Here is a 12,798-nt window from a genome sequence, read left to right as displayed (position 1 = left end):
TGTTTTGTGTATTTTCCACAGAACATCATGGAGGCTTACAGCTGTATAAACTGTTTTGTATTCCCACGCTCCAGAGTCCTGTGCCTCATTTTCTACACGAAGACTTTAGTGATTTCTGCTGTTGCCCTGAAACAAAGAGGCTCAGTTGTGCTGATGACAGTATCTCTATACAGAGTAGAGCTTCTGTTCCATTTCCAGACCTAGTGGTTATGAAATCACCAGTCGACTAAAATGGACCCGCAATTGGCGGCTTCAGTTAGCCTTCTGCAGAGCTAACCGAAGCCCTCTCTCTCCTCTCTCTCTCTCTATATATATATATATATATATATATATTATATATATATATATATATGCGCATACATACACATGTATATATACACATACACATGTATTATCTATATATAAAGAAAAAAAAAAAAAAAAAAACCACCCGACACGCCCCTGCGGGCGGTTATCCTTCAAGCTCGGGTCCCCTACCAGAGCCTGGAGCTTGAGGGTCCTGCGCAGTTCTTAGCTGTTCCCCGGACTGCCGCTCTCTGACAGGATCTCCGATGTGTTCCCGGGATTGCTGGAGGCCACTCGCCTAGTTGGGGAGTCACCGCACCTAGGCTCCGATTACCACGGGGACCACCGTTACCTTCACCTCCACATCCTCTCGAGCTCTCTCTGAGCCCTTGGTATTTCTCCAGCTTCTCGTGTCCTTCTTCCTGAGATTGCTGTCATCTCGGAACCGCTACATCGATCACTACGGCCGTCTTCTTCTGTTTGTCTACCCCCACTATGTCCGGTTGGTTAGCCACCCCCCCTTTTGTCCGTCTGTTCTGGAAGTCCCACAGATCTTATCTGGTCATTCTCCACCACCCCTGGGGCATCTCCCATTTTGACTCGGGACTTCCAGATTATACTCGGCACAGATGTTCCTGTACACCTTGCCGGCCACTGGTATGGTGTTCCTGTAGCCTTGCTGTTGCATCTTGCACCCTGCTGTTTATGTGGTGGATTGTCTCTGGGGCATCTTTACACAGCCTGCCCTGGGGTCTTGCCTGGTGTGATAGACCCCAGCCTCTATGGTCTTGTGCTCAGGCTGTTCTGTGCTGCCATGATTAGTGCCTCTGTGCGTCTTCGTCCAGCTTTGTCCAGCCACTGGTAGGATTTCTGGATATCGCCACCTCCTTCTCTGCCCGTGGTACATACGTGCAGGGGCCTGTCCTTCCATGATGGTTCTCGTCTCCCTCCTCTTTCCTGGGTTTCTGCTGCCTGAGGTATTCACTGAGCACCGGTCAGTTGGGGCCATCTTCCCAATGTATTCTTGGATGTTCGTTGTCTCATCCTGGACTGTGGTGCTGACACTCACCAGTCCCCGGCCCCCTTCCTTCCGCTTAGCGTACCGCCTCAGGGTGCTGGACTTCGGTGAAACCCTCCATGCATGTAAGGAGCTTTCTTGTCTTTATGTCAGTGGCTTCTTATCTCTCCTTTGGGCCCGCCTATTACCCCAGCAGGGTACCTGATCACGGGCAGGGCGTACGTGTTGATGGCCCGAATTTTGTTCTTTACCATTCAGCTGATCTCTCAGGACTTGCCTGACCCTGCAGGTACTTGGTGGTTGCAGCTTTTCTAGCGGCCTCTTCATGGTTCCCATTCGCCTGCGGGATCCCCAGGGTACTTGTACCTGTCCTCTATGTCTGCAATGTTGCCTTCTGGGTAGTTCAATCCCCTCAGTTTGACTAACTTCCCTCTCTTGTTACCATCCGACTACACTTCTCCAGTCCGAATGACTTCCAATGTCATTGCTGTATAGCCTGGTAGTGTGGATCAGTGAATCGATGTCTCGTTCACTCTTGGCATACAGCTTGATGTTCATCCATGTACAGGAGGTGGCTGACAACTGCTCCGTTCCGTAGTCGGTATCCTAGCCAGTCTTGTTATGATCTCACTGAGGGGGTTAAGACCTATGCAAAACAGCAGTGGGACAAAGCATTTCTTTGGTAAATCCCGCACTTGATGGTGAATTGTGCTATGGGCTTGGAGTTGGCCTCTAGTGTTGTCGCCACTCCCCATTGAGTTCCTGATGGCACAATAATATGTATATATATATAATATAGATATAATTATATAATATAAGGATGGCCGCGGTTCCTCGCAGACAAGGGATCTACCAGTAGGCGTGGGTAAATCCAACATGATAAAAAATAAGCAGGGCTAACCAGGCCAGGTCAACCCGGGGCATGGGATAAGCATCAAACCATGAGACCTGGCACTGTGAAACCACAGAACCGGAAAACTGTGCATTAACACAAAAACCCACGACTCAAAAACAGTTCTCCCCAAAGCGATAACCACCCTGACTCACACAAGCCAGATAACAGCCCCCCCATCCCACTTCCTCTAGGACCACCACTGTGCAATACCAATTCCATGTGCAATAAATCAACTGATAATACATAACACTATTATTACATTACTTACGTCTTGTTATTGTACATTTTATTATATATATATATATATCTATATATATATATATGTTTTTCCCTATGTTAATATCGTCCATATGTACATAGCGTGCAGACTGTCCCCCCCAGCTGTTTACACTGAGTAGGAGATGCTCTGTATCTATTGTACCAACTGTAAAGTGACAAGAAAGGCATTCTATTATTCTACTATCTAAAACCCTGCACTCACTTCTTAATTACCTGGAGCACCTTAAAGACGACCGGCCCCTCTCAACAGCTGCGACAAATCATCTGGGAAAAGGTAAGCATAGGAGACCAAACACTGAGGAACAAAACCTCATTTCTCCTATGATAACAGTCTTTCACCATTTCAGCCAATTTCTTTTGCACAATTTGTCTCTTGTGCTCAGGCAACATCTAGGGCCATGAACGCACTTTCACGCCAGGCTGCGTTTCAAAGTGGTGCTCCATGAGAGTCATGCAGCCGGGCCGGGGGAAGAACACATCTGCAAACCGCTGTTGCAATGCAGGAACATCTGCCTTGTGTGAGATGTTCATTACATGCATCTTAAACACACTCTGTGAAAACTTCATGCCCCACATTGTTTTTAAGAAAAATCAAACATCTTGTCCTTGAAGATCATTTCAGAGTTTTTAATGAGCTGCGGGAACCCTGTGCTGTGAGTGGAGAACGCCAAGTCTCCTCCTGTGATAACCTCCACATGTACCACTGGAAACAGTTAAATTACTTTGAATCTGAAATCAGGGCTCAAACTACTTGTTGTGAGACCATTTCTTTATTTTCAAAGTTCATCAAATATAGGATAAAAAAAAAAACACGATTTCTAATACAAACTTCAAATCAACAAGAAAAAGGCTGCAGAACATGTGGATCAAAATGAATTCATAAAAAAACTACAATGTGGACTTCAAGAACACAGTAGCACACTAAAGTGAAAGGGGGCGAAAAATAAAGGTTTAATAGATTTGAATTTTGATCTTGTAACAGTTTTTGCTGCCAATGTGAATACGAATGTGGTCTTTGCCTAATTAAAATAAGGTTACTCTGACTCACTGCTCCATCTTCTGGTACAAACTGGTATTACATGGAAGTAGCCCAAAACCAGTTTAGCTTGGTTTCTTTTTTCTGGCATAAAAGTCACAGCAGGTGTTGTTTCAAAGCTGGTGACAGATTTGTTCATTTTGGAGGATTTAAGAGCAACTGCTGTGAAATTATTTGCAATTTTGGGAGAAAAGGTTCAAGAGAAGAAACCGCAAAAGTTTAATATGAATGAAGAATTGAAATTAAACTGAGGTAACACATTAAATGAATACATTTAAAAAAAGAAGTTAATTTTGGAAAAACTAAGAAAGTTCAAATGAAAGAAATTGAAATATATTCCATATCTGCAATTTTGATACAAAGTCTATTTGGTAAAAAAGACATTCCTGTAACTTTAATAAAAAGTACAAGTACAACTACTAAACCTACTGTGTCCTAAGGGAACAAAGGTTAAAATGTAACGGGTTAACATTTTAGAGAATTAAATCCCTCAAAGGAAAAAAAAAACAAACTGATATACATATCTATACATGCAGCTTCCTAAATGTAACTTCCGATTTCACTGCAGGTCCAGAAATCAGCAGCTCATCAGATCCAAGTGTGACATCAGCTGACACTCTTTACGGAGTTCCATCTGAACTCTGTGGAGCCTGATCTCAGGTTTTTAAGTCTGAGCCTGAAACCAGAAGAGGTCTTTCTCTCTCTTCAGATTCATTGTGATCCAGTGATTTCAGTCTGCATGGTCAGGCTGATGTTTGCACAGAGGATAATGAAGTGAAGGTTTTTGCACTATTGGTACAGTGTGAAACAGTTTATTTACAGTGTGAAATCGTTTGTGTTCGGAGTATGAACTGAGATTCCTGAACTCTTGTCACACTGGTCACAGCTTAAGTTCACTTCCATGTGTGTACGTTCATGTTTGTTACGATGACCTGATTGTGAGAAGCTTTTGTCAAGTGTCTGCACTTGTATGGTGTCTCTCCCTGTGTGGATTCGCTTATGCTTTTCATTGAGGTCATGTCCAGTGGTGAAGGATGACCCACACCTGGCACAGATGTGCTTTTTGACTCCATGTGGAAGAGTTTTGTATTTTTAATGTACTTGGTGTGGAGCCTCTCCCACCTTCTTTGCCAGTACTTCATTTTGTCTCCAGTGTGGCTCACGTTGATGTGGTTTTAGGTCCCGTTGTGTTGGAGGTTTTTTCCTCAAAGGTTAAAAAGAAACTCTTTCCCACCACCACAGCGACGACAGGTTGAGAAACTGGATCCATCTTGTTGCTCTGCTTTTTTAATTTTTATCCTCAATGTTGCCTGAAACAAAGAGCATCTCGGCCACGTCCAATTACATTTTACTGTTTACATTATAACACTCAATATACTGAGAGAAAATGAGTCTTCATTTTCCAAACAGTTCTTCAGTTAACTCCGTAAGTTTCTGATCAGATTTTTTCCAAACACTCGGGTTACAATTACAAGAAAAAAAATCAATACAGCCTCACAGTAACTGCACTGCAGAGTTACTTTCAGGTTGGATCCGCGGTGGTTTCTCATTGATGTGGAGATTTAAAAGTCTTCTCACACAGGTCACATTTATAAGGTCTCTCCTCCGTGTGCTAAACATGTGTAGTTGTAACTGTGCGTCTGTTGTAAACAGTTTCCCACACTGATCACAGCCAGAAAACATCATTTCCGTGTGAATCCGTAGGTGACTATTTCGGTACTGTTTGTCGCTGAAACTTTTTCCACAAAAGTTGCAGCTATACGCCTTAATTCCAGAATGGGTAACTAGATGCCTCTGTAAGTCCTTTTTTTCAGCAAAAGCCTTACCACAAAACTCACAGCTTGTGTCTTTAACTCCACTGTGCACGTACGGTGTGATTTTAGCTTTGATAATGGTTAAAAGCTTTCCACACACTTTGCAGCTGTAAGGTTTAACTCCACTGTGGACGTGTTGGTGTGTTTTAAAGGATTGAGCGTGGGTAAAAGACTTTCCACACAAGCGACGTTGTACGCTTTACTCACTGTGGATAAGTTTGTGTGATTTTAAGCTTTCACCCGGGCAAAATCCTTCCCACACAAGTCACAGCTGTACGCTTTAACTCCACTGTGGATGCACTGATTTATTTTTTTAAGCCTCTAGCCCGGGCAAAATCCTTCCCACACAAGTCACAGCTGTAAGGTTTAACTCCACTGTGCATGACTTGGTGTCTTTTTAGCCTCTAGCCTCGGTAAAAGACTTTCCACACAAGTCACAGCTGTAAGGTTTAACTCCACTGTGGACGAGTTGGTGTTTTTTTAAGATTCGGCCAGGGTAAAAGACTTTCACCACACAACTACAGCTGTAGGGTTTAAATCCACTGTGGATGAGTTGGTGTGTTTTTTAGGCTGTCACTCCGGGGTAAAATTCTTCCCACACTATCACAGCTGTAGGATTTCTCTCCCTTTCTTTGACGTTTGTCAGCCTCCTGAGAGCGCTGACTTCTTGCTCCATGTTGGGCCTGCAGTGACCGAGATACAAACAGGCAGTGAGTGAAATGCAGTCGTGGAACGAACTGAATTCCCTCCGTCAGTGGAAACACAAACATGTCAACAACACCATTGTTGGTGTGTTAGCACCACCTTCTGGTGATAGTATCACATTACAATGATGTGACACATGAGAGGTGTAATGAAAATTACATTATTGAAGAAAATATAAGTGGAGAAATCTTTTACTTCATAAAAATATTTTGAGTTCAACTGTGATTTGTTGTTTCAATTGTGCTGATAAAATATGATCTTTGCATTTTCTTCTAACTTCTGTGTGTTTTTGGTTGTGAATGTAGATTCTGTATATAAGTAGGAGCCCGGATGCAAAAGACAAAGCTGCTGTTAATTGTGTTTTAAAAACCAACAGTTGCACACACGTTTCAATAACAGTGTAACTGTGATGTTTTTTCTCACCTTTTGTGTTGAAGTCATTGTTCCTCTGCAGTGGCTGAGCTGGGTCCAAATGGCTGAAATTGTCCTTCTGCTGCTCCACCAGACTCTTCTCCTCCTGTTACTCAGCTGGGACACAAAGTATATAGACATATTTTACCCCTTACAAAAAGAAGCAGAGCAAATAAACTTACTCACCTCCTCAGTGCAGGGCTCGCAGAATCTCAATCCCTGGTAACCCTTCGGGCAGGGAAGGGTTTTGGTAGCCCAAAACAAATTTAAGTAGCCCAATAAAAAAAGAGAGCAATTTTTTGATTGATGTTTTGTTTCCTGTTTTGTTTGCTTTACAATATTATACTAAAGTATAATATTGTAACAGAAACATTAATCCATTTTTAAAAAAAAAAACAAATTACAACATTGTATAAAATTACAATCGTCAACTCAAATACTTGGTTCTAATTGAACAGAAATTCTCTGAACTTGTAAGAACTGTGTAGGACATGAATCAGTCTGTGTCAGATCCTGAATTTGAAATTTCCACTGAGTCACATAAGAGACAAGTGGAACCAAGATCTAGGCCATTTGCTTTTTTGAAGTTTGCAAAAGACTGCTAAATCGTGCCAGGTAAGTTGTCGTCACATTGTGAATGTTGAAAGCTGCAGAAACACAGACAGGTGAGTGTGTCACCTGTGACAGTGATCCAGCTGGATGGAGACTCTCCATGACCGCTGATGTCACACTTGTAGAGGCCTTCATCAGACCTGGAAACATGCTGGATGGTCATGTGACCTGTAGGCTGCTTCCTGATGAGGGAGCCATCTTTATAGAAAGCAGCTGGGAGGTTGGAGGGAGTGGTCTTTGTTTTACAGAGCAGAGTGACGTCATCTCCCTCCATCACAGGGAGGACAGGACTCTGCAGGATCACTGATCCACCTCAACACAGAGACAAACTACAGCATTTCATCCATTTACACACAGCTTCATCAACACTAACTCCACACACTCAGCTTACCAGTGACTGTGATGAGATCATCTTGTTATTTGCTTTATTTTTGGATTCACACCAGTAAAGTCCACTGTCAGATGTTGAAATGGAGCTGATGTTACAGGAAGAACCAGTTGGTGTTCCCCATTCCGTTCCACAAAGAGTGATCATAGTTGTTGTTGTGCTTCTTTTCACAGTCCATCCAGCAGAGCTGTCGTCCTCCTCACAGCTCAGAGACACAAAATCTCCTTTAAAAACTGAGAGCTGCTGGGACTCACAGTCAGACGAGCTGTGAGGGTTAAATAACAAAACAAACAAACAAAAAACTGATATGTTTTGTTAGAACTGCAAAGATGAACCCAATCAGGTCATATCAGTGAGCATTTCTCAGGTTTAAACTGTGACAGAAGGTTACTGACCTTGGTTTGTTGTGCAGCTCAGCAGTGAGATCAGAACTAAAGAGAAATGACACTCAGGTTGATTTGAGGTGAACATAAAGAACAACTCCACACAAACAGCTGACAAACACACAAACTCTTATCTCCGATATATGTGCTCATTTTCAGCTAAAGCTAAAAAAATCCAAAACAAAACAAAAAGGAAAAACAGCAGATCAATTTGGACTTCATGCACTTCTACTCTAATATGTATCTCAAAAAACAGCTTGCAGTACAATCTACAGGGTGGGCCATTTATATGGATACACCGTAACATGGGAATGGTTGGTGATATTAAAGTCCTGTTTGTGGCACATTAGTATATGTGAGGGGACAAACTCCTCAAGATGGGTGGTGACTATGGTGGCCATTCAGAAGTCGGCCATCTTGGATACAACTTTTGTTTTTCAATAGGAAGAGGGCATGTGACACATCAAACTTATTGGTAATGTCACGTCACATTCTGGGTGGTAACCTGCATGTGCGCCATATTGGAGGCACTCGGAGGTAAAACTGCAATGGATCAATGTCCAAACCACAGAAAAGCTCCTCAAAATGCGTTATAGATGCAAAGGTATACAGGGAAGGACTTGGTCCACAGGTAAGGGCACGATATTTGGAAAAGTTAGGTTTTATTGGTGTGCAGATCCAAACGAGTTGGCTCCTTCATCTTGGATCAATGACGAGCCGGAGAGTCTTCCGTCTATTGCGTATCTTGATATCAACTACCTGGTTTTCTTGCCCAGAAGACAGCAGACCTTAAATCTTATAAAGTTTGGAGGCCTATAACCAGATGGTGTGTGGATGGTTGAGGGAGATGTAGTATCAAGTCATCAGCGACAGATGTGTTGTGAATACCAAAGTAACGCAATAACATCTTTAATCAGCCAAACCTTAACTGTATGATATCATCCCTTACCAAAAAGTAGCATACTTCGAGTATATTTTATTAAGTATGCTTAACTATAGGAAAGAAATGAGTGGAACAAATTCGGATGTTGTCCAGATTTTTGCCTTGTAGATCCTGGTTTAGCTTCGCTAATCACAACCGCCTCTTTTCCTCTGATAACTTCGGCATTATTCTCCATGATTTGTAATAACTTTTGGCTGTCTATAAAACTGCACATATTTTTTCACGGTCTAACCGATTGGTACAGCCAAAAACACGGCAATAATTCACCATTTCCGTTTGGACGTTCGACGTTTGGAATTTGTTTGAGTGCACGCGCTTTGTTTACCTCCAGTATCTCCAATATGGCGACTTCCGGTTTGATGACACACCGTGAAAACGCACTATAGCTGTTGACCGCTACTAAAGGTAAAGGCTAAGTTTTCACCCACTAGAGGGTGCTAACGTACCTCGTCATGTTTAGGCAGCGATGCAATAATTTACAAGTTTCACTGTTATATGTTACGTAAGTTCAAGATAATTAATTTGTGATTAATGAATAAGGCAAAGGTGTGTTAAAGGTAACACACTGATTTACTAATGGTCTTACGGGGTGTTCACATACACAGCTGTTTAATAAAAGTATTGAACCATCAGTTTGAGAGACCATCTTTTCAACCGGGATGCTACACACGTATCTAAACAGCATCTCCTAAAAATGATCATTGAAAATAAAACATTTGACTAAACTTTTAGTATATGCAAACATGCCATTACTTTTAAATAACCCTGTAAAGTCATGTGTCCACTGTGCAGCTGTGTTGATATAACGAGTGAATGATTTGATCTTTTCACTGCCTGCTGTGTCCCTCGACTCCTGAGCAAAGATAAGAGTCAGTTCAGACCTGCAGTTGGTCCTCGTGGTGTTTGAACTTGAATTCAGCCTGATTTGTTTTTCATGTCTTCTCCTCCATCATCAGTTATCAGGAGAGCAGACAGTCAAAGTACAAGAATTCAAACAAACACAGAGATTCTACTTACAGAGCAGACACAGCACAGATGTTTCCTTCATCGTCCTTCTCACTCATTTGAGCTTTTTTTCATTTCTGTCACTGACACCAAGTAAAGCCCGCCCTCTTCCTCCAAGCACCTGCTTTTCTACTGGTTCAAATACAGTGGATAATTAAATTCTTATAAAAATGCAAGATATAAACTATAAACTGTATATTTAATACAATGAGCTTGCTGAGACATCTGGCAATTCACACAGATGGAAAGAAAACTCAGAAACAAGTCAAATGTCCTCTGCTCTCAGTGATCTGTAGTTTGGTTGATGAAAAAATCCATGTCCATGTAGTGGACGTCCCCCTCAGTGAGAGAGGCAGATATGAGCTGAAACCAGGGACGCTGCTGTTATGGAGCTGAACTGGAACCATTCAGACACTGAGGCCCTCTGAACACATTTTAATTACAGCTGTGCAGAGACACACTGATGACTGACTGGAACACTATGATTCACATTTTACATTAACACCATCCTCACACATGTTCATATATGACCACTAGAGGGAGATGTTGGACTTTAAATACTAACATGGCTACAGGCAGATCATTAATGCTTCCACACTCAAAAATACATTTTAACAGCGACGGTCCACAATATCAGATGAGTTTGTACAAGTGACATGATAACCTGTGTGGCATGATTTGTAAACATGACTAAATTGGCATGTTTTTGATTATTTCTCATTTCTAATATTTTTAAGTGGCAAGGTTGTACCTGTCAGTGATGTTTGTCTCAAGACTGATTAAAATTCAAATTCTATTTCAGTTTTCTTTAGTTATGATTTTATTTTATTTTTTTAATTCTAAGCACCAAACACTGTAAACAAATTAGAGTAAAAAATAAGAACATTATAAAGCATAAAATAATACAAAAAACATTTAAGATATAAACTGAATTACAATGAGCACAAGTATCACCATCATCTTTTTTAATAAAGTCTTTAAAGCAACCACAGCTGGCGCAAAGTGCTGTAGATCGGAACTAAATAATAAAAATAACATTTGATTTAATTGAAAGCAAATAAAAGAAAAATAAATAATTAATTAAATACACATTCAAATACAAGAGACACTAAGTCTCACTGAGGTCAAAAGCCAAAGGCGTGTTTTAATAGTGGACAGAGATGGGACCTCTCTAAATTCAGGAGCCACGATAGAGAAGGCCCTGCCCCCTCCAGCTTCCTCCCGGATCTCGGTACTCCAACTAGCAAGTAAGAGACCAACAGGGGTGTAGGGATGAAGAAGCTCAGAGAGGTAAGGTGGGGTAAGATTGGGAAAACATTTAAAAACAAACATACACATTTTAAAAGAAAAGGCACATATCAACACAGCAACAAATGTTCAGTCATTAAAATACAATTTATATTCACAGTTAAGACTTTAAAACACTGTAAACAGAAACCCAATAAACAGATAAAAATGCATATTGGGTTGGGCGGTGAATCAGGAACTTCAGCTATAATTTCATTAACATTAACAATAAAATGCATATTAGAAGTAATATATTGACAAATCCAGAGATGTGCAAATACATGTAAGCAGTGCTTAAAAATGTAATGAATAAAAGCTGCCTTGCTTTTCTTTAAAAGAGGAAAACTCTAATAAATATTTAGTAACAATTGCAAGAGACTCAGTTCACAGTTAAAAAGCTCTGAGACATTTTAAATATGCTGCTGTTCAACAGGAAGGACGTGTGAATCCTATTTGTGGGGTTTTCTTCTGTAGATCAGAAAACTGACCACAATAAAGACAGTGGAACCAAGTAGACAAAGTATCAGTGGGACAAATCTGCCTCCTCCTGTCTGACCTGCAGGTGAGAAACAGGTGTGAGGTGTCAGCTGTCAGGTAGGTGATGAGTGAACAACAGAACAGAATCCATTTCCTCTTCAAACTGCTGTCAGACATTATCTACTGCACTCTGATCACACACACTCAACTCTACTCACTCACCTGGAGGATCAACATGAGGTTGATGTTGTTGATGGATTCCCACGAGCGGTTTCATTCATGATATACGACACTCGTATGTTCCGTGTCGTTAACATCACATCCTTCACAATCAAAGACACGTTTCCATCCTTCATCTGTCTGTCCTGGCAGATCCACCCGGTTCTTAAAAGATGGATGCTGCTCATCTGGATCAAACTGCTCGTCTCGGTACGTTAGGACATATTCTTCTCCCAGGTCAGCTCTGCTCCACCTAAAACAAGATGCGGATGTCCTTGTTTGGAGCTCGACATGGCAGAATGACGTTCTGTCCAGACTTAGATGTTATGTTTTTCTGGTCTGAAAGAGGAAACAACACAAAGCAAAGAGGATGGTAAGTGTTCACCGCTACATCAGCCAATCACTGTGAGGATCAGGACGGCCTGAGATGTATGTTTTGATTGGCGTATAAATGGAATATAGAATTTTCCATTCTAGTTTCCCTACTCTCTCCTCTCTTCTACATCATTCTGGAAGAGCTTGAATCCACCTCCGGTGCACCTGGTCTGCTTCCTTTCCATTGGTTTGCTGCACATATATATATCTACTTTCTCTCCATCATATGAACCACCTCTCTCCCGTTACACAGTCCCTACATTAAGTCCCTGCTCTCACCACCAAACTCCTGCTTTTCCTTCTACCTGCCATCTGGGGGCCTTTGTCTTTTAAAGAGCAAGAGAGAGTGAGAGAGCAGAAACTGAACAAATGGGCAAATGGCAAAGTTAGATGAAAGAGAAAAAACTGTAAGGGTTTACAAATATACGGAGATAAGATAACCCTTTATTAGTCCCACACATGGGAAATTTGTTAAATAAAAATGCAAGATATTTTAAGATATATTTCATGGATGTTTGTGTGCTTTCCAGTAACACCTTTGCACGGGGACATTCTAAATTGAACATTGACTGATCTGAATGGTAACAGGATTCACAGCACTCCAAACATGGCTTGAACAGACGCCAATGAAATCTATTTCCCAGCCCTGGAGCAGGATGTACCTTA

This window comes from Simochromis diagramma, unplaced genomic scaffold (genome assembly GCF_900408965.1).
Source record: "Simochromis diagramma unplaced genomic scaffold, fSimDia1.1 OVJJ01000619.1, whole genome shotgun sequence".
Classification (NCBI taxonomy): Eukaryota; Metazoa; Chordata; class Actinopteri; order Cichliformes; family Cichlidae; genus Simochromis; species Simochromis diagramma.
Note: the sequence above shows the minus strand (reverse complement) of the source record.